Genomic DNA, 22,440 nt, shown 5'->3' with positions numbered 1-22,440 from the left:
CATGTAACTTGAGGAAGCTTAATTCCCTTAATCCTTCACTACTAGCAGCAGTAGGACAAATTTAAAACACCCCGGGTACTTGTAATAGTGTCAGCTGGAAAGTCAGTACTCATGATAACTTTAGTAAAAGTTTTACTGGATCTTGTGCCAATAATGAACTTATCAAGTCTATGACACTTGTACCTTGTAATATCACGTGTTATCTGAGTGCATTGATTTCCTTTCCATTTCAAGATGTCAAGAATCTTTTAGGTAGTGGGATTGTTTGCAGCCTGTGCAAGTCTTCTGAGAGAGGAAAAGGTTGTGACTGCACCAAATGTGAATTATTCAGCGAGAGCACTCAGGAAACCTGAGTAGTGACTCTGCCACTCAGTGTTTTCTTCTCATAGCAGAGATTCACTGATTCCTGTATTTTAAGTTTCTTTAAACAATAACACATATCTGCTTTGTTATCTCTCTTTAATGATGCCCAGGTTTTTCTAGAAGACAAGCAATAAGGACTCTAATTACTTGCTAACACAGCTATCTCACATTTCATCCCATTTAAAGCTGTCAAGAGGTATCTCTTTGGAAACCTGTGTGAATATTCTACCATTTAAAAATGTCCGACACACAAACCAAGAGTTAGACAACCTGATTTCACAGGAGAGACTTCTGAATGGAAGTAATTCAGCCCCATGCAGGTTTTCTGTGACATTTATTGTTTCCCTTTGCCTTTAAGAGGATTCTCCATTTATTTACAATTTTTTGGTCATGTTTCTGCTGGATTTCCTGCAGGGCGTAGTGTGCTGTAGTAATAGCTGTTGGAGAAACAAAGGGAGAGGTCCACTATGTTGTGCTTTGCCCAGTAGCTAGTCCAGAGTGTATGAGAGAAAGACACACGATCCTGTTACGCTATTGTTTCAGATCTCGGAATCTGGGGGCTGAGAGGGACAGAACAGACCATGAAAGGGAAAGAACAAGCTGGGGAAAGTTCTTGATCTTCCCTACCCTACATTCAAAGAGAAAGACAGTCACTGTAAAGCAGTCTATTTCTGTACCATAGGAAACCTTACTGAGAGGAATCACTGAAGACAGGGATAGCCAGAAGAAAAGAGAGAAAATCTCTATAAACTCTAGAAGATGGAGAATGCAAACTCTCTCTCCATTCTCTAGGTGATGTCCTCAGATGTTTCTAGAGGTATTCTGTCCCCAGACTTTCTGTTCACTACAAATGCAACCTTTATCATAGACACCAGGGAAAAGTGAGACCTACCTAATTAACCAGTTCTGCCCTGATTAATGAAAAATTGTTCCCCATCATCATTTCCACTATTTTTTCTCTTGCTGTACATTTTGAATGAATCCTAAATTTCTCTTTATTTCTGAAGGAATGTTCCATTTGCACAAATTGAAAGCTGAAGACATTTCTCTAAAACCTATTAAAACCTATTCCTGCTATTAATTTTATTTCAATACTTTTCAATACTCAAAAATATTAGACAAATTTTAAAACATAAGACCTGATAATTGCAGAATTCATTGTTAATTTCTGGACACAGTTCAAGTAAATGTAAGGATGGAACTGTATACTTCAATAAAGAGAATTTGATTAGTACAGTATTCTCCAGATTTATATGGATGATCAATGCAATGCATCTTAACTTGTGTTTCTTGTTTTACATTATGCTGCAAAGTCTTCAGTCAGCAGTATGTATTAGTTCTGTAGAAATTGTAAATATAAAGTTTGAATGTTCGTGGTTGAGCAGGAGACATTCCTACTGCCAGATGAAGGATGGGCTGAACTGCAGGTAGTCTACATGCTGCTCAAACTTTTAAACAGGAGTGATGTTAGCACCTTTTTTGCCATTGAATTACAAAAGCTTGGAAATGTAATATTTCTGTGGCAGCATAAAATCTGAAGTTGCTTATTAATGCTTCATCAGTAAACAACTGCCAAGCTGTCTGGCAGTATAAATTTTACCTCGATTTGGCCAGAACACAACAGTGCTTGTGCCAGCTCTGTATCTTATAATGGCTTTATCTTGTTAGAGTGCTACATGACCTGATCTGGCATACACTTACTGGAATAAAGTCATTCCTATAAATAATAAGAACAAATCTAAACCAGGAGAATCAGATGGAGTGGCCTACCTGCAGTGAGGAGGAGTCGTAAGCTGACGTGGTTACAGCTGGGGCTGTTGCAGACTGCTGTTGCCTACCACAACCTTTCCCATGCTACAAGAGACTACAATCCCTTCAGATTTGCCACCAAATCCATATGTGAATTTGCACCCCAACCTAGTTTGATTTGAGGGATCCAATGTTAAACATGTTTATGCTAGCCTGAATCATTTTGATAGAAGTAGGTCAGAGAAGCAGTAATACAGACAGGTCTCAAAGGATGGTAATCTAAACAAGAATATATGTAAAACAGTTCAGTATTTATTTATAACTGAGTCCTAATTAGATGTCATGTAGAATTGAAGAAATCACTGTATGAAGAAATCACAGTGCCTCAGTCACAATGGCTGAGGAAGACTTATTTAATAAGACTAATTTCAATCTAGCTTTATTTTTAAAATTGATAGATGCTTTGCATGTTAGCTAGAGAGCTAGAATAAAAATAGAAATACATTCACTGCTATAAAAGGTTACAGGTGATGGAAGAAGATTCTGACACACCAAGTTGCAGGGACAGGGAAATTCTGCAGTTCTCTAAATCACCTTATTTATAAGGTCTTCTTGAGCTCACAAATTAATACAACCGAATGGGAGACAGTAACTCCTGGAGCCAAGAATACAGGACATACTGCTGGAAGAAGTACTATTTTGCAAAGCAGTGGCTGACCTGAATCAGGATTATACAAAGTAACCCAAAGGAGGCAAAAATCTGTTGTGTAATCTATCAACAGTGGAATATCCAACATATGTAGTTTGCTGTTGCTATTATAGAAAGTGACAAAATTAATTGAATGCATTAGAGGTGACTTGTCTGCATTGTATATGTATGATATCTTGGTATAAGAGGGCTCTTAAATCTACCACACAAACCTATATTGAAGACAGAAATTAGACTCAATTTTTTAATAAAGAGGTACTTTAACTGTTGCAACAACTTCTTTATGAATGTGGTAAAATCGTCTCCTTGAAGTCTTTAAATCAAGACAAGATCTATTCAGAGAAAATATATACAGTTCTGCTGGAGGATATAGGTTTTATAGAGGAATCAGTTGATAAAGTGCAGTGGTCCATGCTAGACAAAGTCTGAAAAGATTATTGCAAGAATATTCTGGTCTGAAAAGCTGCATCAGTTCCTGGGAGATTTTAACTTCAGAGCCACAGAAAATCCATGTTTATGTGAAGAATTCTGAATTCAGCTATACAGATTTGGTTTTCTGTGAAACTTGCACATAAGATAGCCAAGTTATTGGCATCCATCTCTGAAACAGCTACATATGCTAATTGAGTTGGTGTAGACACAGTGCTTGCTTTAACTTTCAATCAAGAAAAGACCTGCCTTCATTGCAGTCTGGCCTCTAATACAGGCTACTCAGGTGAGGCATGCGAGGTAGTATAGAAAGTATTTTAGCAGCAGTGGAGAATGTTATGTCAAAAGTAATCCTTTTTTTAAAAAAATAAAAAAAATAAAAACAAAACACTTATTTCAGCAATACAGTGGGTATTTATCAATATCTATCTATCAATATATATATTTATCAAATTGCACCGGTAAGGGAAGCTTACTCAGGAAAATAATTCTTCATGTAGCCTCATTCATTTTGTTTTGGCAGAATATTCAGAGTTTTTCTGATGGAACGAATGTGCTTTTTATTACAACAGAAGACATGTATCTCAAAAATGAAAAAACAAGAGTAATCTTCTGATGTTATGCCACTTTTCATGCTGCACATTAGAAAAACAACAAACTGTTCCTGAAATTTAGATTTGTGTATTCATCTCAGTACAAGCTGCAATGCTTTCTACACTTGAACTGCCCGTTGTTAGTAAACTGCAAAATGCTTGCAGTATCAATGGAGAAAAAAACTTATCTCCGGAGGCATGCGCTCCAGTTCTGAGATGTGAGAAAGAGGCAGGTTGGTACTTGCACGTACTTTATCAGATTCTCCAGATTTTTAAAAAGCTATGCTTACTCTGAAAAGAGCATGTGGATGCATATACAGCATCCACTTTACCAGAACTATTTGTTGATGAAATATTTGGTGTGCAGTGAAAAAATCAGACATGTATTTCTCATCCAGGATGGATGTGACCCTGGGCAGCCTGCTCTGGTGGTTGGCAACCCTGCCCAGAGCAGGGGGGTTGAAACTAGATGATATTTAAGGTCCGTTTCAACCCAGGCCATTCTATGATTCAGTGATTCTGTGATTTTATCTGTTTAGTCTTAACTTACTAGTAATTCAAAGATAGTTTACTGTTGGAAAAGAAATCAGAATTTACAATGCCCTATGTTGCTTTTCTTGTTAAGATTTTAATAACCAAGGACTCTTCATTGCTAAAATGTTGCAGCTTTTTGAAAAATCACTTGAAACATGCTCCGTGTCCCTTCATAATCTCGGTGGAATTTGCTGCAGTTTATAGCCAAAAGTGTCTTTGGTCCCTGCTTGGAACAGCGGTGTGAACACCAGCTGCCTCAGAGGTAGCTGCTCTTTAGTAGCGTTAAATGGGATGTGCCGTACATAGAAATTAGTTTAGAAAATTTGATTCCTTTTTAATATCATTAATTTCCTTTTGGCTACCCTTTAGGGAAGCAGTTGGAATTTATCCAGTTTTGTCTTCTACTGATACTGTTTACACTACTGAGTTCACATCCTACCTTACTCTGCCAGTCTAAGTAGTCTTTGCATATGATTTTTATGATAAGTAAGAAATGTAGGAAGCTACAAGGTATTAGGTTTTATAGATTCTGTTACCTGATACAACTTTATTCCTTGGAACTATCGTTGCTGTATTATCAAGTATCTGAAAAAGAATGATGTATCTCACTATTTCAGCAATTCTCCCTTTGGCAATTACCATCCTTTCTTACATTATTTGAAACTAGCCAAAATATATTCTAAGAAATCATGGAAATACTATACTTTTAACTGGTTTGTTTATTTTACTAAGTAGGATGTTTTGAGATAAGTTTTCTTTTACTCTGTGTTTGTAAGGTATTATATCTGATACTCTAGCTGGAGATCTAACATTAGCTAGACAACTTTGAGATAGTCATGAAACAGTAACTTGGACCTTAAAAGATTTCATGTAAGGATTACCATGACATCACTGTATTACCAGAAACCTTTTATAAAGGAATCACATAGAGACTCAGGACTATAATCGTATCTTTGGAGAAAACTATATGCAGCATAACTATCCTAGTGTCTGAAAGTATCTCCTCCAGTATTTTGCTTGCAATGGAAATAACAAGATTGCGAAAAACTGTTGGACTGAGCATTAAAATTGTCAAGAGAGACTGACTGGCAAGGAAGGCACACTTCAGTTTCTTGGATGCAACAAGAAATGTCTTATGTTTCTAAGTCACTGACCTTATTTTGGCTATTGACTGTTAAAAAGTGAATTGGCTTTTGACAGCTTTCCTTCATCTGAAGATATGTTAACTTGGATTGTAGCAAGCAAAAGCTTCTTTCTAAATGAACATTCAGAATACTGTATGAGAAACCTGAAGTGCCTTTGTGTCAGCAGTGAAAGAATCATCCAGAGCTGCAGTTCCTTGGCTCTGCCTTTGAAGGCAGTTATATACAGCAGACAGAATCTGAAATGTCCTTTTTCAGATTTAGGAGGCAGGTGAGCATTCCTGGCAACAATTTTCTTAAAGAACTATGTACAATTATAGGAAGGATGTAGGACAGACTTGCACAGACACTAAGTTCCTGTTTGGTTTAAAATGTTTATAGAGCAATTGCTCAAAGAAATCTCAGTAAAGAGCAGAATGACAACATTTTAGATATTCATACATATTCCCAAAATATCTGATCTGAATCGGAGATGTCAAACACTTGGGCTGATAGGTCGGATACTGTGCACTTGATGTATTTAAATAGCCCACGTAGTATATTCAAAATGTGTGTTCACTAAAAGGGAGATTTTTAGTCCTGGTTATTGAAAGGGTGACATTTTGGTTGTAAATCCATTGTGAAGTGGCACAGTGTTCTCTTTCCAGACCTGCAAATTGACTCCAATAGTGACTGAAAACCATGAATCTCTTGTTCCTTATTTTGATGAGTGGGTTATATCTCTCTACATTTTTATATGCATCTATCTTTCTGACTCTTCAGTATTAATTTTTAAAAAATGATTTTGAAATAACCTTACAGTTTCAAAGGCAAGTCCTCAAATGTGAAGAAACTTGACAGTTCAAGCAGGATATGAAAGCTTGATTTATCATCAGTGCATATACATTATGATATAGATATAAATAACGTATGCTGTCAAGCGTAGATTTTACTAACATGACCATGTTTTTTTTTATTTTTTTCATTTCTACAGAACTCTTGCCTCATTTAGCTGATGGAAAGTAAGGGAAATAAAAAGCAAAAAGAGAAAAAAAGATAAGAGGACTGATGCATGATCAGAACAGGGAACACAGAATGGAACATGCAAATGGAAAAGAAATACAAAAATGGAGCTGAGCCTAAAGGTGACTTGTTTTTCTATAATGCTGAGTAACAATATGTCCAAAGCTATTTTAAAGGTTTATCAGCATAGGAAAGTTAGGTTCATTCTTGCTTAGTTTAATTCTAATTTGCTGCTGCAAATTGCAACTTCCCCAATTACTACTGGGTAGAGTAAATTTTACCCTCTGGATAACATCCCTACTCTGAGAGAGAGAGAAATTCAGAAGAGGTCATTATCAAGAACTAGTTAACTGTGTACCTCTGATCAGCTTTAGTAACCAGCCGCTAGAGCTACAAAGGCCTGGTATCCCATCTGTAAGGATGAATCTCTCTTTCTCTGTAAGAAGAAAATCCCTTTGCCTGCTATTATTTTCATTTTACATGAGTTTATAAATACACTAATTTTACTTCTGCATGTTTTAGTATATGATATTCCTTGTTTGCAGAATTGTAACTCCTTTTGATGTCATCAATAGAAGTACTTGTAGTAAAGCATCAAAACCCATCTTCTTTATCTCTGTGGCAAGGGGAGTACACAGTGTAGTATCCTTGTGATTAAAATGATAATAAATCATAGATCTTCCAATAGATTAAGCCAAGCAACCGTCCTTTGACAAAAGGGGTAGGAGGAGGGAAGAAGAAAAGGGAATAAGCACTTTTTTGGGGGATTTATTGGTATTACTTATTTTATTAATTCTCCTCCATTTCTTTAACTTACTTATTCCATGGACATTCCGCTCCTTATCTATTTGCCTCTTTGCCCTTGCTTTGTTCTCTAAGTGAAAACAGACGCAGTATGAATAGTTTGATGGTCATTTTTAACTTCACCCTTCATTGTGTTTGTTTTGGGCTAGGAATTATTGGATAATTAAGAATCTACCTATAGAAAGATGCTATTTAATTAACAGAGAAGGATGAAAAATTCCAGCTGTGATAGGAAAAGACAAGGAAAGGTGATTAAAAATGGAAAAGTAAATATCAGACGTTAGCAGGTGTTTCACTAATTGTGAAATGACATCTTGTGGTCATATTACCACCATAAGTATAATTTATTCTAATCAGAAGGGCCACTGTAAAATTAAAACTTTTTTTTTTTTTTTAAAGTAGTTCAGGGTGACTGCCAGAGACTTAGAATGTAAATTTGCTAATCAGAACCATGATACAAAGACAACAGACATTAGTTAAAAAGTTGGCAAGCTTTTCATTTTGGATTTTGACTAACACGAAAGAAACAGTGGTATACATTAATTTTTTAACTTCAATATTTGATGCTATTACAGGTATATAAGCTAAGTATTTCTGTGAGTTATATTTCTCCCACTGCTGAATACTAGATTCTGGTTTCTTTGCAGCTGTTTTCTCAAATGCTTTGTTGCATATTTTCCTGATTTCATTACGGAATTGTTATATATATTATTTTTTTTCCCCCTAAAATTATTGGATACTTTCAGCCTCAAGACACAGACCAACAGATACAGTACATACCTAATTGCTTATTTCATTTGAATATTTAATTGGACAAGCCCTCTTGAACCTTGATCAGACAACTGGCTGGTTTGAAAACTTGGCAAGATTTTACCCAATATATTTTTATTTCTATTTTAGTGGGCCACGTAATCTAAGTTATTTGAAGGGACCACCTGTGACTCTGTTAGCAGTACTGATTGTGTTTGTGCATATGTACTCTTGAAATCTACATGTACTGTAGTGGCTGTGTGACAACTCTGATGCCAGTGTTCATGGCAACATGTTGTTCAGCGTGGTTCAAACTGCTCAAATACTTGCTGAGCATCTTTGGTGTTTTTATAGCCATTACATAGATGTACGATATCAGAACTAGACTGTCCCCAGTGCTCCAGCTAATTTATTTAAGATTAAATTGAGAATATCTTCAATTTAGTGTAGAAGTGACTGCAAGTAAGTGTTACCTAGGATCTTATTGTTCTGTTTATTCATGTCCTTTTAATATCCTATACTCAATATTATTGAGTGGTCTGTACTCACACCACCCAAGGAATTTCCTGTTACATTGAAAAAGCATAGCTGACTCGATCATGCATCCTAAACAAATTAAAATTATTTATTTACAAAACAGGAATTATTATAAAATAATCAAACATGACAAACAATTAGAAAATTATTTTTCCAAGTTAAGGACACGACAGAAAGAATCAGCTTTATAAGTGCTTTTGTCTCTCTTTATATTACATCTTCTGAGTATTACTGAAGTGGACAGGTATCATTAAAAAGTCCACCTGTTATTGCAACAGGAAAAGCCTTGCCAGCAGATATTGAGAGGTATATTCAATGTCTTCTTCATTAGATTAGAGTCTGATATTTAGTGACTGCCTTTCATAGCTCCATTGCACTTCTGCACACGTACGTCTTGAAAAACTCCATCAAGAACAGAGATTTGCAGGGATTTGGCATGGTTTCTTCTTGAGGAAATAGTTATGTATTTATATTTGATGTCTCCTCCTTATAGACATCGGTGAATAAATGATCTGCTTTTACATGGTGCTTTGAAGTTTGAAAATCTTGGAGAGCACATAAGTAGAACTGTAGCACACCAAGATCTTTTTATCTAGGACAGATCTGTACTTCAGGAAAGAACCTGTGTCAGTCATTTAACTTCAGAAGCATATTCCCCCTTACAAGTTCACTTGAGAATATGCTCTTAACGCTGCTGTTCTCAAATGTTTGTTGCATTTGATCTTAGCAGCTATAACCATACAGTAGCCAACAGATGATTAGCCATGTCCAGTAAAAATCAATGGCATAGTGCTCACAGAGGCCATGTGCAGCCTCTGAACACCATGGTGATTATGATTATTGCTGATTCTTACTGGATTTCATAGACTAGAGAAGATAATGCTATTGGTGCAATTATTCTCAATAGAAATCCCAGACAAAATGTTTGAAGAGGATTGTAACAGAGAAATAATTGGCTATATATATATATATTTTTTTGTCACAGGGACTAAGAAAACTTGCAGCGATAGAAATGAGCAAGGCAGCACCTGGAATCAACCAGCAATCTCTGCAAGAAGTCTAAGGAACCAGGTAGAATGTTGTCACACATACTGAATAAAATGGTGGGTCTTCATAAAATCTTGCCTCTTAATGATCTGAATATTGTTTTCTTTATGGTACTAATAACAGGACATAACAGCTCTAGTGATAATTTAAGTGGTAATCATAAAAATAACAGTGTTAGTCTTAAAGTAAATGACCTCGAGTCCCTACTTTTCCAAAGCAGAGAATGGATTAGACTTAGAAAGGTATAGATGTCTTGAAACTGAAGTTTGCTTAAAAATGTAGACAAAAAGCAGTAATTCTCATCATGATTTTTTAATTGTAGGCCTAAATGTAATCTTTGGGACATTGCTCATAAAAATTCAATTTCATTTTTCAGTATGTTTCAGTTAAACATTGCTTTATTTTCTGTAAAAGGTACTGTTCACAGTGCATTGTTGAATAGCACCACTGACATCAGTAGCCACTAGTAACTATAGTCTCAGAGGTAAACAGTGGCTTTGGAAATTACTGCAATAATCTGTAAATCTGTAATACTTCCACATAAGGAAAATAATTTTCATTGAGAACAAGTGAATTTTCTTAGACTAAATAGAACTGACCTGAACATTTTTGCTTACTCAGAACCCCTGAAACTTGCACAAACTCAGAGAAATACTGGTAAACATATTATAAGTTTTATTTCTGTAGTTAGTTCTGTGGTTCCAAACTGTGGAAGAACCAAATATACCAAAATGCCAAAGCAAGGCAAAGTCTGATGGCATTTCTGTGTGTACTGTGAGCAAAGAAGACCAAGGATATTGTGAACGTGGCCTCTGGAGGTCGGTGCTGCCTTGTTCCCTAGACTATTGTAAGAATGGTTCAGAGAGAAGATACTGAGGCTTTCCATAGGAGAATATTTCACAATCCAATAAGTTTCACTGTCAGTATTTCTTCTTGATATTCAACCAAATTTTTTTTCTTAATCTTTTTCATTAATCCTAGTTCTTCTCTCTTATCTTTGTTTAACCCTAAACATTGTTTATATTACTTTGCTTTTGCCTGAATTGAATACTTAAAAAAAATATACAAAAAATACAATTCTACCTGGAATTTTGCAGGCTGAGGTCATAATATGCCAATTTATTCAGTTGTCTGAATGCCTCTCTGTTAGTGTTGTCATCCTTGTCTATGTGGTACTTACAGTAATGACAAAAAAGCCTTCACACGGTAATCTAATGGGAAGAACTCTAATAGTCTACCTGTAAACAGCCGTCTCTCTCCTCTCTTCTTCCACAAAGGGAAAATACATGGCAAAAACATTGCATTGTGTTGCTTACTGGTGTGCAGTTTGAAGCTGTGCTGTCACTTAATATTTCCTTTTGCTGAACATTTCTAGATGGTTGAGATTAAAGTGTATCAAGTGAGCATTTTATTTGACTTCTAGTGAGGCAGTTTTAGTATGTTAACTTCCCATTCACTGGACTCTTCACATAGCTCAGCGTGGCTGCAGAGTACAGAAGACATACCTCAAGCTGCTGCTGAATTACCTTTGGGGTTATAAAAGCAGTAAATGCATGATTACTGTTTGTCTTAATACATTAAAAAGGAGATGTGTAATTGGCACTTTAACAAACAGGCAGCAATGAAATGACACTGTTAGCAATTAGTTGGTATCACCTTTCTGTAGCCCCATTCAGTACTCCTTGTACAAAGCTTATATAAGTGAGAGAATAATTATGTAATTAGGCAAAAAAAACAGAGGAGTGTTTGCTTACAAAATAATAAAAGGTTTCTCTTTTTTTTTCTTTTTTTTTTTTTTTCTGTGGGGTTTGTGCAATTTGATATTGATAACAATCAGCACTTGTACCCTGCAAAAAGTTTTCATTCTAAGGGAATCTAGAGAGCTTTGGAACTGCATGTAACTGCAAATATTCGTGTACCCATAATTAAAGTTCCATTAAAAAATCATGTATCCATTAAAGTTCATGTTTGTGCTAAACTGGGAAAGATTGGTAAGATAATATCTCTAAATTGCATTTCTCACTGAAAAGTAGAGAGTAAATATGTAAAATAACAGAAAAAGTACTTCTGGTTTGCAGAGAACATAAAGGTGCTGAAGGTGACCTGCTGGATCTGCTGATTTTTTAATTACTGTGACTAGTCAGAGAGTCTGTTTACATGTCATGTACAGTACTTCTAGCAGAGAGTTCCTCTGCTAGAAGTAGAGAAGTAAAATCCTGCTGCTAGCAGTAGAACACATTCTGTAAAGAACATTCAGTAAAGACAAATGTTATTTCTTGAATCATTTTTGTTCACTGGAATCCCAGACCTCACCAGTCAGGAGTACATATAATTTAGGAATGCAATTAAGCAAATGGAACTTAGACCCATCTTCTGCTGGTTTCCTGAGTATGTCTGAAGCTGTAATCTGAACTCAGTTGCCAGAGTCCAGGAACCAATGTACTTCCTTCATGGATTGATCATTAAACAGGGCTTCAGACTTCTTTCTTTTCTCTTATGTGTGACAGGAATTAAACAGAAAGTTCCAGCAGATCGACTTTCCTGTGTTCATTATCAGAACAGTTACAGACAGGCAAGGAACAGAATGGGCCACCTCAGGAACATCTGTATGCTGTATAATTAGAAAGGCCAGAGGCCTATTTCCTGTTTCTTGTCCACCCACCCTCCCACAAGACACCAGAACACTCCTCATCTATCTTGAAAACTCCCCTGAAGGAGGCATAATTCTTTACAGTAGCAGCCAGAAGCCATTAGCAACAGCAGCAGTACAATGAAAAGGATTAAAACTGCTTCTAGCTACCTCCAGTGCTGCTTTTGTAAAGTCATCAGGGGTTTCCTGAAGTAGGGTCATGCATTGCAGAAAAAACAGCTTCTTCCTTTAATTGCAGTATAAACATATGTCAGCGTGTGGAACTTAATAGATGTGTTTCAGGTATGGGGCAGAAGAGACTGCAAATGGGCAGAGAGGTTCAGATGAAGTGGGCAGCACTGCTAACTCCAAACACTAAAATATCCTAAAGAGACCTCCTTTTGTTAGTTCTTAAAAACAGAAACTCTTTCAAGATTTTTTGTGTAACATTATGGGCAAGAAGCTTGTTAGTTCTGCTTTTGTTTCTTCTTTTAAAATGAAGTTTAAGATTCTAAAATAATGATACCACTTCAGAAGCTGGGACTCTTAAGTATAAAAAATCAGGAGATGTGATGGTGGGTTGATCTCCAGGTGCTTGCTCAGTCCTCCTGCACAGTGGAGCAGGGAGAGAGTAAGAAAAGAAAAAGCAAGAGAACATGAGTCTAGATAGAGGTAGTTTAATAAGTGAAGGAAACAGGAAGAAAAATACATGCAAAACAAGTGATGCAAAGGCAGTCACTCAGCACGTTCTACAAGTAGAGTTATGCCCAGCCAGTCTTTGAGCAATGGGTAATTCCCTTGAAGCCCCCTCCCCTGAGCGTGGCATGGAATATTTCTTGGGTCAGTTTGCATTCCAGCTGTGTCTTCTCCCAGATCCTTGCCCATCCCCAGACTACTTGCTGTGGAAAGTGGGAAAAAGAGAAAGCCTTTTCCCACATCCTTTCCTGCTGTGGGAAAAAGAGAAAGATTTGACACAGTGCAAGAACTGTTCAGCAACAACTAAATCATTGGTATGTTATCAACACTGTTTTAGTCTCAAATCCAAAACACAGCACCATATGGGCTGCTATAAAGAAATTTAACTCCATCCAAGCCACACCCAGTACAGCTGTCAATAGTCAGAGGGCAGATTGACATGAAAGGGCAGATACATATGGGCATAAAAGCAGAAAATGAGGCCTGAAAAGAGAGATTAAAAACCTTCTATTAAATGAAGAAAATTAAGTGCATTTGGCAAAGAGAAAGTTGGAAAGACTGAAAGAACACTGTGAGAAAGGTGGGTACTGTGTAAAAAGACTCAGAAAACCAGGAGGTAAAGAAAGAAGAGAAGGAAAGACAGGGAATCACTTTGCAAGAGCAAGAAAAACAAAACATGAGATGCCGAGGCAGGAGAGGCACAGAGGAATACGCAGAAGGAAACAATAAAAGATAAATAAATTAAAAGATAAATAAGTTAGAAGATAAGAAAAAAGGCTGGTGAAAAGCAGCAGTGGAAATATGATAAAGAATATATATTTTACCATTTTTGCCATAAACCTATGTGCACTGTTGGAGGGAAATGACAGGTAGCACCAAGAGAGGGCTGCTCTGCAAGGGAAGGCAAACTGGGAGCAGAGGGCAACAGCAGGACAGGCAGGTCAGCATCCTCACGGACAAGATCAGAGTCTTCCTGTATACGAGCAAGAGGAACAGAGCACGTCTGGTGGCAATAAACAGGGCCATTGTTATTTTTAACAATTAGGGAAATAGAAATATCAATATATCCCACTTTCCCATGTATGCATAATGAGTGAGCTAATAATTCTCCTTTTTTTGTGTTCAAATGGTTCAACAAAAATAATTAATCCCACTTCTCTGTAACTATCTGACAGATTACACTAAGACCTTCCCTTTTAGTTTTTCATTCATTTTCAAATGTTATCACTCTGCTTCTTTGAAACAAGTTCTTGCATCTTTATAACACTTTTCTAGTAGTGCCATCCTCACTCTTAAAATCCCAAACCTCTTTAATGTGATTTCTAGTTTCAATTGCTATCAGATTCCTTTATCAGTAGATTCTCCTTCAGTGCTTCAGGTTTTTCAGTGCACAGTTTTTCTGGATACCTAGAGCTGAACATTAAGGACCGCACTGCTGAGTATTTACAACTTTGTCAAAACAAATTATATTTTGAATTACTTTGAGATCCACCTTTTCATCCTGTCAAAAGAGAGACATTTATTTTATTAGAAATGATAGGAATTTTACAATTTAAATTTGGATCACACCAGGAATTGGGCTACTGTTCGTGTTCGTTTTGAGTGAAACTGTTTAAATTCGTTTCAAAATGCAGTTGTGCAATTTTTGCCATTTTTCTCTTGCAGATATCCCATGCAGGATGTGTCAGTGAAAAACCATTGACCTCCTAAAAACTCTTCCAACCTGAATTATTCTTTAATCATTGATATCATCATTGATTAATCCTCCTATGACCATTGGATATAAAACTGGCTTCTGCAAGCCTGGGGTACTCTAAGGGCAGTAAATACACCTTACCACAAAATTTTAGGAAATATTATGAAGATCTCTTTTACTTAATTTTATAGAAGATTGATAGTGGCTGGGGTAGGTTGCAAAGAAAATTATCTCAAGGTAGAATGTGCTCATTGTGTCGCTGAGGGTTTGATCCAACCAAGCTTTAATTATCACCTTTCACTTTAGGTAATTGTAGATGATAGTTATATACATCTTTTTGCTTTAATGAAACACAAGTGAAAGCCTGCTTAAAACTACAGTGCCATGTCAGAAAGGTTTTAGTTAGGTAATGCTCAAATCGGAGGTGTACATTTGTGAAAAAACTGAACATGACTTCTGTGCTTCTGAGACAGATCTAAGGAGAGAATTTTTAAGTGTGGTTTGAAAGGGACTCAGAATTTGTCAATGAGAACTTTGGTGTTCATTTGTTGATTTTTATTTTCTGCTGTGTACAAGACCTTGTATATTCTTGTGTACATAAAGAGAATTGCATCTTGACTTGATCACCTTTTTCCCTTACGCCTTCATGCAAAAGTGCAAATTCCAGCAAAATACTCACATCAAAAGTGATAACAGTAATTTATATAATAACTTAAATAAGGCTTGAGCATATAGCTCAATAGCAATGAAAGTTGAAATGCCTAGAAATGCATGCAGTCTGAATGGTGGTTGTCAATTTAGAGAACACTTGGAAAAAAAGATTGATACGAGTTTGTTTAATGCATTATTTTGAATTACTATAAGCACCCTTCATAACTCACATAAGAACACAAACCTCGTCTTACAAGATTGTTCATCTTTTGTAAATATGAATGCCATGGAGGACAGTCTGCATTCAGTATTCAGCTGATATTAGCCTCAAATTTTCATATCTGGTTTATTTAATAATGACATTTATTTTCTGCATACATTATAGCAGCTCTTTTGATATTTTTATTAATATGTAAAAATAAATGCATCTTTCACTTCGAAACTAATTAAATTTTACATATTGATAGAGAGTGTTAAGGAGGATAAAAAATACAGACCAATTTTCCATCAAAACATACCGTATTATAACATCAGAGGGTTGCAAGCTATATTCTGAAAAGCTATAAACATGCTGTCTGCCAGAACAATTAAAGTTGTTTTAATAACTATCTTCCTTTTTTTCAAATATCATCCTGAAGAAAAAATGATACCCAACTCAAAAGTAAAGAAATGTGTCCTTTCAGATTGCTTTGAATTAAAGCATTATTCAGAACTGACAAAGGAAAACATTTTATTCTGAAAATTAGTTTAACAATTTTCTAGATTTTTTTTTACATTTTTGATTGTTTTCATGAAAATGAGAAGACAAAAATAAAAAAGAAAAAATGGACTCTCAGTCTTTGGCTTTGTTCCAACAAAATAAAACAATCCGTAATCCATAAAAAGAGATGTGGTCTTCAGTTGGGGCAGACAGATGCATTGTATTTCAGCAAGCTGTGTGAAGACCCAGGAGATTATATTGGCCTGTTATTCATCTGTTCTGAGTTTTTAGGTGTGATTACCATAATAACTTAGTTTGTTACTCTTAATGTTCTCTGTTTGCTTACATGGAAAGTATGTGGAAGGTGTGCAATGTCATTATTTTTATGACTAGGTGTAGCCAAACAGCTGCACTAAGCTAATTGCCAACTGAGATAATAGTTTGGGAAAACAGGCAGAGAGAGGTCAAAAAAGTTTTGATTTGTATAGCAGCAAGGATTTGCCCCTTTTTCACATCAATTTCCGTAATCTAGAGATCATATTAAATACAACTCCAACTAGGCATGGCACAGCTGTCCAAAGAAGGCATATGACTCCTGTGTTCCCAGATTTGCACTTGCTTGCTGCGGTCCCTTCAGAAATGACCCTACTTTTCTCACTGCTTAAATGTCATGATAGCATGCCCAAAACCATAGCCTGAATCCCAGCAGGCCTCTATCAAGCAACCTAGTTACTCTTGGCTATTGTTAGTGGACCTTCTGACAACTAATGTGGTCTAAATTCCTTTCAGCTTCCAAACCTTGTAGTTGCTTCACCATGCCCCACACATCCTTCCTAGTTCTTTCTATAGCAGACTTCCAAGCCTTGCTCTTAGCTGCAGTTTCCATCTCACTTTGATGCAAAATACCTTGCTGCTCCCACCGTTAAAGCTGTCCTCTAATATACTGTCTGATCTGTTTCCAAGACAGCACTTACTGCCAGAAACTCAGCGTACCTCTTGCTGTCCCTTTCTCCATGCTAGAATTCATTTTCTCTACCAGATCTGCTGACAGAACTGCAACTACTAATTAGAAGCTAAATCAGTCCATCACATGATCCAGATCAGTGTAATATAGTCATAACAGTGTGTGGCTGGCAGGTTTATGTCGCTCTTTAGTCCAGATCATTTTTACAGACTAGACTAGGCAAGAGGCGACGAGTGTAGACTGTCAACAGATCTGAAGGAACAGCAGGAGGCTCTGTCAAGAAAGCAGTGATGAGTAGGTGAAGTTGGTAGCATCTAAACACAGTTTAACTGCATTCCAAACAGGGTGTCTGACTGCAGTCTGATTCCCACTGAGTCCTTGTCAAGCTCTACTATTCCACTTTTCTTTGGAAACCTCCTTCTACTTGTGATCCCTGCCCCATCTGCTAAGCCTTTATGCCATCTATCCCTGACAAACAGCTTAGATACAGCTGCCACCAAAACCCAGCTTGGCTAATAACCTGACATTTGTACAGAGTTGTCTAATGCACCTAGAAAGCTGGGATAAAAGACTTGAGTAAAGCCCTTCTGAGATTTGTAGCACATTCTTCTTCTGCCTGAGTTTCATTTTGAAAATAGGAAGAAACCCCGTCTTCAACAGAAGTTGACATGTGGAATCTTCTGTTATTTGCAAAACAAGTGGTGACAGCCGGAACATAACACAGCTCTCAGAGTTCAAAGTATCTGCACTACAATTAATTACTTACTGTGATGTTCACTTTGCATGAAACTCTTGTCTCAGTAATTGAACACATCACTGGGGGAGACAAAGATGTAATTTGCTACTGCTGACTGTATCTGGTTATGTCTAGCCTGTAAAACTGAATCAGTCACTTTCTTGGATCTGGTTTGGTTTATTTTGTGCAGAGCTTCTTCTGCCATTTCTGCTTTTCTCAGCATGGGTGCCCCATGTTTTACACTCTGTGTTTTTAATTCAAAGGCTTTTTTCTTGTTCAGCAGTTTCATTGCCTGTCTGAAAAAAAATTATTACCAGTGTCCAGAGAAAGATTTGTGATGGTTACCAGTCTGGGGTTTAATCTGCTTTTTATGTTTGGAGTCCAACTCATATTACATCAATAATTAAAACATATTTACATTTGCATAGAACTCATCTCTCCTCTTTCATGGTCGTAAATGTTAGTCAGTGTCTGGATCCAAAGAAAGACATGTTAGTAAAGACACCTTTCTTGCAAAAAAAACAAACCAACAACAAAACTTTCCGTTCATCAGGATACAGCATTATGCACAACTGTGTACTCTTTTTTTTCACTGCATGAACCTTGAATGCTTTTCGTAGTATCGGAACTTCTGCTACAGAGTAGCAGAAAGGTCTCCTGCCTAGCTTGGCAGCTGGCAAGCTTTCCCATCTGCTTGAGAAATTAATCAAAATCTACTACTACCTGGGCAAGTGCTTTACCTAAATGAATATCATATAGAAGGTAGGCAAGACCTCCTTTGTCTGTATCTCAGAAGGAAGAAGTTACTGATGTGTTTTGTGAAAGGAAGAGTTCCAGTCTATTGGCATGCTCTGCAACTGGTACTGCAGTAAGACACTCAAGGATGGGAGGATAATGTAGGCTTGACCGAAGAGTGGGCTGCTCTTGCTGATGCACTCCTGGACACATGTAGAAGCAGAATTCTGACTGCTTAGGAAACCTGAAGGCTAAACAAGGAGATAACTAGTTATTTCAGATGCCTCCAAGCACAGACAGCAGCTGTCTGTGGGTGTCTTGGACTGTAGCTTTGGATTTAGGAGCCTCACTTCTGCTCAGGTCTTGCCTCAGGCACCGAAGTCCTTAGTTGGAGCTAGCCCCAGAACCCCAGCTGGTGCACATCAGTAGAGATCAGTTATGCTCAGAAGCATCATAGCACATGACCCTACTTGCTGCAGGCAGAAATAATTTCACTTGCTGTTGAAATGAGCTGGTCTAGAACAAGCAGATGAAGAAGCTGCCTAACAGTACAAAAACATATACAGTGACATTTAGTTCTGGGATTCCTCTCTAACTCAAAATTTGCAAAAACATGTTTGTTTTATTTCTTTGATTTTTGGGGTTTATCTCATCAGGGTCTGTAAGAACTGTTGCAAGTTTCAAGGTTAACATTATTTTTCCCCATAGCATCTGTCTTGCCAATACCAATTCTTTTGACTCTTTATATATACCTATATATTCCTGTATCTGTAGGAAAATTAGCATAAAAGTCATAGCTGGTGGTAGCAGCTCCAACATGTCAGAATGGATCAAAAGGAATGCGGTATCAGAATGAGGAGAGGTTCTCCAGGCTTCTTACACTTCCTATTCCTCCTGAATGAAGCCAGTGTAAGGCAGGCATATGCAGCTCTGGGTGCCTGTGCTGCACTTGCTGTAAGAGTTCAAGTCTCCAGGACTGGCCACCAGGTACTTCCACCAGCAGGAAAGCCTGTTGAGAAATTAAAGTGATTTGAATTCAGTTTTATTTTGCTTTCTGGAATAATCAAGTGGCTTCATATCTTACAGAGTTAATCCAAACTTGTTAGTCCTTTAAGAAGTCCTTCTTGGATGGCAGCCCAGGATAGTATTATATTCCAGGGCCAAGAAATAAAGCTTGAATAATTTACAGTGTGAAAGATAGAAAAAAAATATAATGTTCACATACTGTGCTATAAATTCGAAAAATATCATCAGGCTTTCAGCCAAATGCCATGGTATGCTAGAAGTGCTTATGCCACATATGCATAATAATTCTTGTTAACGCTGAATGGAACTGTTGTTACTGATCATATTTTGTTTGGAAGAGATTAGCAGTGAGTAACTGTGCTCTGAAAAGTGCCCAGAGGTTGGTTTTAAGATTGTTTTATTTGTCTGCAGTTTGAAGGGCAGTTAAAGCTTATCAGGTGGGATTTTTTGTGTGTGATTTTTTTTTTTCACTAGAAAATGCAGTTTGTTAAAAAAAAAAGTCAATTTCCTTTTATCAAGCTCCCCTCTTAGAAGTCACATGGTTTATATACACAGTTAAATATTCTTTAGCTCATGGTAGTTTAATAGCCTGCTGCTAGAAATCAGTGGTTAGGTTAATTACATGGAAGATGAAGGCCACAAGTTCAAATCTTTTGTAGTAATTGATGTAACTTTCATTCCATGCAAGTGCCATAACCACTAGATTTTCTGAAACCTGTTTTTTCTGCTAGCTTCCTCTTGAGTAAAATTCTTTCTCTGTCTCTGTCTGCTAATAGTGATTGCTCCTGTCAAGAGGAAATTCTTCTGAACCCTTATCCTCTAGTTTTTTCCTCTATCAGTACCAGTTTCTGACCTTGGGTTGTAATAGATAGGTATTCTTTGCCCAGTGGAATAGATTAGGGAAGCTGTTCTACCTGAGATATTTGTGTGAAAGTGGAATAACAGAAATATAATGAATATGCTTAAAAAGAGTACAATATCATGTCTTTAGGGACTAGTGATAGGATTTACTACATTAACCATAGCTTGGAAACTGACAGAGAAGGAGTGATATTTCAGAAATATTGTTATTTCCATCTTTTTATCCATCTTTTGTTCCCAGCCCCCTTTGTCACAAAGATAGGCAAAACAAGATAAGACTTAAAGAAATATGTAAGAATGATAGTGTTAGGAGCATAGGTGCTGATACAGTCATGCTTTAAAGAGAAGCAAGACAAAAAAAAATCTAAATTTCATGTCCATTTGCACAGTTTTCTGCCCCAGGCAAGCTTGTTTTTTTCCTCACAAACAGTGTGTAAGTCTTTACTAATACACTGGTAAGAATATCTAAGAAAGAGCAGAAGTAGTGCTGCAGTACCAAAGGAAGTTCTCTTTCTGAAGGTTTATAGATAAGATTGATAGGATCTAGGTCAATAAGCAGGTGAGAGTGACTTCAAATTTGCACATCACATCTATGAGAGAAATGGGTAAAACAGCAACACCTGTTTACCTGCAGTTGGTTATGGACTATTTGTGGTCCTGTTAAAACTCTGCCCTCATGAGTCTGGCAGCCTTCCTTTGTATTTATGAAAATGATTATGATGTTTAAAGTCAGTAGTTAGGAAATTAATACATGGAACCTAGAAAACCTTTTTTATAACCCAATCCCTAATCAGAAGAGGAAAGTAAAAAGTGTGATAGCCAAGTATTTTCAAGTGTAGTAAATGGAATAAATGGAATAAAATACAGTCTCTTTGATTTCACACCTTTTAGATTACAAAATTCACAGTGATGGACAGACAAAATGGCTCTCCATTCAAATGCCGCATTGGCCTTCTGCCTTCATTCAAACCCCAAGAAGTTAGGAACTCCTCTGGCTTCAAATAGTGTTGCAGTGATTCAACTGAAATTATTTCTGGTAGTGAAAATGTAACTGTAGCAGAACTTAGGAGAATTAAAACCCACACTCCAGTTGATTGTATGAACTTTGCTCTTCCAGAAGTAGTTACTGTGCACAGCTCAGCCTGCTTAGTTTGAATATGTCAACAGTGTTCCTGGCTAAAGTACCGTATTTACACAAGAACAGGAAATCCAGATGAACAGCAGAATCCATGATCTGTATTTTTCTCCATGTTGCCCAGTCTGGGTATGCATGTTACGTGTTTCAAAGTGTAAAGGTGAAACAAACCAAGATCTGTTTATTATCAACTGCTCTCAGGACAGTAAAAGACTGTACCCAGATTATGGTGTCTGAATAGTGAGGGTAGGAACTAAGCTAGCACTTCCCTGGCATACTGTGTTCATGGATAATCATCATCTAAAAACAACCACAGTAGTTCACTGTGTCAAATATCTAAACTCATGTCCCCTGATAACTGAAAGCAATCTTTCTTCCTCCACCTGCCCAAAGTCTTTAACAACTATGTCCTCAAGATTTCACATTGATACTGACCTGCAGTTTGAATGAATAGCCCACTGTGTTTCTTATAGGAAAATGCTTAAAAAACAATAGTGAAAAGTTCCAGTAAATGATATTTGATATTACTTGCAACTTTCTTCTGTTTTTTTTTTTGTTTTTTTTTTTTGTTTGTTTGTTTGTTTCTTTTCTTTTTCTTCATATATATATATATATTTTCCCCCTTAAAAATGAATTTCAAATGCATCCATACTGGCTAGTGACATACATTGTATGGTAATGTTTTTATTCTCATTCCTCAGGAAGAGGACAAATGGGAGGTGGCAAGGACTCTAATTTCACTTTCTTCAGAGAGCCCAGCCTTTTGAGATAATTGTTTTGCACCAAAGCTCATTCAATCCATTAATTCTTCCATTAAAGAGTAGGTTGTATCTGAGTGCCATTTATAATCGCAGAGAAGTAAAAATCAATCAGCTAATTTCTTGAGAAATACCAATTGGTTCTCAGTGTGGATAAACATGTAAAACAATGGCATGGCTCTTATACAAGATTA

General features: G+C 36.8%; 1 long non-coding RNA gene across 1 annotated transcript in view; it reads left to right on the top strand.

Moving 5' to 3' along the window:
• Window positions 1-15,459, top strand: part of LOC310901239 — a 30,378-nt gene extending 14,919 nt beyond the window's left edge. The window contains exons 3-5 of the long non-coding RNA XR_014585650.1: window positions 6,493-6,643; window positions 9,598-9,715; window positions 14,650-15,459. This is a non-coding gene — a long non-coding RNA (uncharacterized lncRNA). The remainder of the gene's footprint in view (window positions 1-6,492; window positions 6,644-9,597; window positions 9,716-14,649) is intronic.
• Window positions 15,460-22,440: the final 6,981 nt, after the last annotated feature.

The sequence above is a fragment of the Anser anser genome, assembly GCF_964211835.1.
Source record: "Anser anser genome assembly, chromosome: 5".
Taxonomy (NCBI): Eukaryota; Metazoa; Chordata; class Aves; order Anseriformes; family Anatidae; genus Anser; species Anser anser.
Note: the sequence above shows the minus strand (reverse complement) of the source record. Positions and strands in the feature narration are given on the sequence as shown.